Genomic DNA, 4,954 nt, shown 5'->3' on the forward strand with positions numbered 1-4,954 from the left:
TCTCTCTGAAATTTGACAGGAGAAAGACAATACATGCATAGCAACAGAGAAGGAGAAGAACGAGAAGAATGAGAAGAAGAGAAGGAGAAGACTGAAGTAGTATAGATAGGATTGACTGAAACATTTACATATATTTCAGCATTTCAAAATTAGGTTCAATCTGATTAACATTCATGCCAATCTCTAGGTGACAAAGGGGTGGATCTAACCATCCCCCAAGGAGCCTTCCTCTCCTCCAACATATCATCTTGAATGCTAGTACTTGTCATCTGGGTGGAGGATGGTGGAGTAAAAGCTATCCTCAGCATACCTTTGGTGTGCAGGCTAGGAAAACTATGAGTGGATTAGCACCCCTCCCAGTCTGGAGTCCGAGGATGATTGCTCACAATGCTGACATGCCAGGGTTTGTAGGGTGCCTGCACTGATGGTGGGTTTTAATAAGGGTTAGATCAGCATTCATAAATAAATCCCGCTTATATGTGTGGTGCCTTTATTTGGGGGATGGGTGGGAAAGAAAAAGAGGATAAAGAATCAAAGCTGACTCCAAGTGATATGACTCAGAGGGCGTAGGGAAAATATCTTTCATCAGTAAGGGGAGAGGAGAGGATTTGGGGTAAAATATAAAAAGATCTGTCTAAAAAGGGCTGATCGTTTTGCCCAAGAAAGGCCGCAGCTGCCTCACCAACTGAAGCTGGTGAAATGTGCTCCACCCACTGCTTATCAACAGGAGGTCTAAATACACTCCTGTATGAGCTGAACAAGGCATTAATTTTGCTTTTGCTTTTAATTTGCTCTTCCTATGGTCATTGGCTCATTAACTGTGCCCTCTTATGCAGAGTTACAATACATCCTTCTAAGCCCATTGACATCAATGGAACTGGAATTATGTAACCCTGCTTAGTATGACACTGAATATCGTGCCATTTTTACCTTCTTTTTTGTCATCAAGTCACATCTGACTTATGGCAACCTCTGGTGGGGTTTTCAAGACAAGAGACGTTTGGAGGTGGTTTGTCATTGCCTGCCTCTGCCTCACAATGCTAGCATTCCTTGGAGGTCTCCCATCCAAATACTTGCCAGGGTTGACCCTGCTTAGCTTCTGATGAGTTCACTTTCTTAGTCTAAGATCAATTCTTTCTTTTAGAACCATAGAATCATAGAGTTGGAAGGGACCACCAGGGTCATCTAGTCCAACCCCCTGCACAATGCAGGAAATTAACAACTACCTCCCCCCACACCCCCAGTGACCCCTACTCCATGCCCAAAAGATGGCCAGGATGCCCTCCCTCTCATGAACTGCCTAAGGTCATAGAATCAGCATTGCTGACAGATGGCCATCTAGCCTCTGCTTAAAAACCTCTAGGAAAGGAGAGCTTACCACCTCCCGAGGAAGTATGTTCCTCTGAGGAACCACTCTAACTGTTAGAAAATTCTTCCTAATGTCTAGACGGAAACTCTTTTGATTTAATTTCAACTCGTTGGGTCTGGTCCGACCTTTTGGGGCAACAGAAAACAACTCGGCACCATCCATTTTCTTCCAATGCCATCCAGACATTGTTCATTTTCCTGTTAGATGACTGAAGTGCCATCTTTATTGGCTTTCATTTGTGTCACCTATGTCATCTTGTTTCTTTTTTAATGTAGCTGCACATCTTCCTCTCCCTCTCCTGTCATGAGTTTTGCCTTAGCTTGGTTGGCTTCTTCTTGTGTTCTATGTTAAATTTAAAATCCTCACTTTCATCTCCACCCAGATTTTATTATAGAAATATATGAATATACTACACTCTCATAATAGTCTCCAACTTACAAAGAAAAGTCAGATAATTAATCTCTTACATTTTTTAAGTTGGAGGATCCCATCAAATGTATTGCCATATGATATTAATCATAAGAATCCATATAAAGCGGTATTTTAAAAAATCATAATGTGCTAAGAATAGAAGCTCGTTATTCTCTAATTTCAGACTCAAGTTGTAGGAAGATAATTAAGATGTTTTTTACCTAATGAAATAGAACATGGAGTAACTTGTGGGATGGTCATTTACTTGTTTTGTCTTGGGAACATGTACACTGAGGACCATGATATTCTGTGGGTGATACCAATTCTAAAGAAGATAAAGGCACATAATCTAGTAGACTTGTGCATGGGATGGGCAAGAGAGGGAGTGAGGGTGACAGGAAGAATAATGAGACCACCTTGGTGAAAAAATGGCCACAGCCTTTATTAAGTACAATTGCAGGAGCACCAGAGCAGTATAGGGAAGGATCCATAATCAGGTGACCAACCTGTCAGATGATAACACAGCCCATCACCCCGGCCCACCTGGATGGCAAGTCCAGGGATCCCACATTGGCTTCCTCCACCACTGTGTGGTTCCCTTTCCACCTGAGGGTTGGAACTGTGTGCCAGCCCCTGAGCTGGGCATAACATGGATAGCTCCACCCTCCAGACCTCTTATAGGGGTCCCCAGACCAAGGGAGGCAGGCCACCAGCTCAACCTCCCCCAATATGGAACCAGCCTGATGCCCAAAACTGCCCATAAAGGCTGCAACAAAGCATGAAACATAACCCCAAACACCTGCAACTATTAAGCAAAGGGTGGGTGGGTGGGGAAAGCATGGAGCAACTGTTCCCACTGCTGCCCTATGAACAAAGGAAGGGTGGTCAAGAGTAAATTACGCTGGCTTCCAGGCCCTTCTGGAGTCCCCACCCATTCTCACAAGCCTAGGTGCCAGATTGGCCACCAGTGCTGTGATGAAGCTAGATGGGAGATAAAGTTTGGAGAGCAGCAGGCAATCAGGGGAGTGCAGACTGCAAGGGAAGATTTGGCAGAGAAGGGCAGGCAGTGAGAGGAGAGAGGAAGGCAGAGTCCTACCCCATATGCTCCAGGACTGAAATAGCTTCCACTTATATGTAATCATATGCAGCTTGCAAGCAATCAAGAAAGCTGAGAGCGGGGGTCGCCAGCTCACTGCAGGCATGGCAGGAAAAGCTCACAGACTAAGCGGTGAAGAGAGAACAGCTGCTGCCAAATCTCAGAGCTGTGGGATGGAATGAGGTGGAAGGCCGAGATGCCATTTACAAAGAGTTCCATTTCAAGGACTTCAATCGGGCTTTTGGATTTATGACCAGAGTAGCTCTCCAGGCAGAAAAACTGGACCATCACCCTGAGTAGTTCAATGTTTACAACAAGGTACATATAACCTTAAGCACCCACGAGTGTGCAGGCTTATCTGAACGGGACATCAACCTGGCCAGTTATATAGAGCAAGTTTCAGGTTCTCTGTCTTGAAACTGCAAGCTCATGAGCCCCCCACCCCTCTTGTGTCTGAGGAGCATCTGGCCAAACAGACTATCTGAGCCAAAGATGTTGATCTAGATGTTTAACTGAGTATCAGAATTGCTGCTGCTTCTCAGTCACGGAACTCGCCCTTGACTAAACCCACCATAGTTGCCTTGGTAAGGGAATCCATACTGAGCAGTCTTATTATTATTTTTTACCGTGGAAAACCTCTCATGTCAAGTTGCTGTAGGCAATGTTGTTAATCTGTCATTCTCCAAGCAGTATTGCATCAGCCCAGTCGAAGTACAGTTGTAGAAGTACCTAAATAAAGCTACATTGTATCTGGAAACAGAAAGAAAGCTGAGAGCCACTCTCCCCACTCCCAGTAGGGACCACCGTGCTCTCTCTATGCCCTTATCAGAAAAATGTTGTTTTCTCCCTCCTGCAAGTTCTGCAGCAATGCAGAGCCTTCTCCCTTGTGAGATTTAATGTCATGCCATCTTCAATTTTGTACAGATTTAAAAATCTACCCCACTCAGCAAGGAATTACCCTTGTGGGAAGAGCTGTATTGAAACAATCTCACATATGCTCTTCTATTGCTCTTATTATGATGAAATTCGATCCAAACTTTTAACACCTATCTTGGTAAACAAGACTGGATTGTCTGATCTGGTAAAGGTGTCTTTTCTCTTGAATAATCATTCTCCCAACATAATTGAGAAAGTGGCCAAATTCTTTCAGAGGGTCATAAAAGTACAACACGACAAAACTCAGGGATGAATATTGTTTACATTTGTAACATTATTTGAGCTATTTGTAATATTTTATTATATAATTTATGGTCTCTTTTTTATGCCATTAAAGGTTTTGGTATGTTGTCTGCCTTGTAAAAGTGGAACCAATAGAGGGTAGAGACTGCAATAACAAAAGAAACCAGAAAAACAACAACAAAAGAAAATCACTGGTTTTTTCATTATAGGCTGATCAGATTGGAAATTAGTTTCCTTCTCATAATAGTGACAATAATTGCAAAGCAACTCATTTTCATAATTATTATAATCAATCACAAAAGAAATGCAGAATTCTAATATTTAGACAGGCTGAAAGACTTATGAAGGTAGAGGGATGCCATCAATCAGGCTAATAATTAAGAGGCAAAGGTTTTCTTCATGTTTACATTTAGTATTTTAACTGTAAAACTTTCAAAGTGATTGCCATCAAAATGATAATATCATAATCGTAATCGTCATCATCATCATCATCATCAGTTATTCCTTAACTTCTCAATCTTTGCCATGAATTATCATGCATATCACCCAGCACTGGTGATCTGTACATATACAGATCTTTAAAGCCTTACATGGTTTGGGACCATCGTACCTGCGGGACTGCCTCTCCTGATATGCCCCCCAGAGAGCATTACGATCTGTGAATAATAATTTTCTGGTGGTCCCTGGCCTGAAGAATGTGTGGCTGTCCTCAACAAGGGCCCGGGCTTTTTCGGCCCTGGCCCCGGCCTGGTGGAATAATCTTCCTGGTGACATCAGGGCCCTGCGGGACCTTAGGGAGCTATTCCGCTGGGCCTATAATTGAGGACAGCCGGAAGAACAAGAAGAAGATCCATCTTTATTGGCTTCCCCATCCCGCTTCCTTTTTGAAATCTGGGGGG

The 4,954-nt window shown here is 43.2% G+C and overlaps 1 pseudogene; it reads left to right on the forward strand.

Annotated features, from left to right (window-relative positions):
• Positions 1–2,980: 2,980 nt before the first annotated feature.
• On the forward strand, positions 2,981–3,303 carry LOC130480533 (pterin-4-alpha-carbinolamine dehydratase-like; annotated as a pseudogene).
• The last annotated feature ends 1,651 nt before the right edge of the window (positions 3,304–4,954 follow it).

This window comes from Euleptes europaea, chromosome 7, assembly GCF_029931775.1.
Source record: "Euleptes europaea isolate rEulEur1 chromosome 7, rEulEur1.hap1, whole genome shotgun sequence".
NCBI lineage: Eukaryota > Metazoa > Chordata > Lepidosauria > Squamata > Sphaerodactylidae > Euleptes > Euleptes europaea.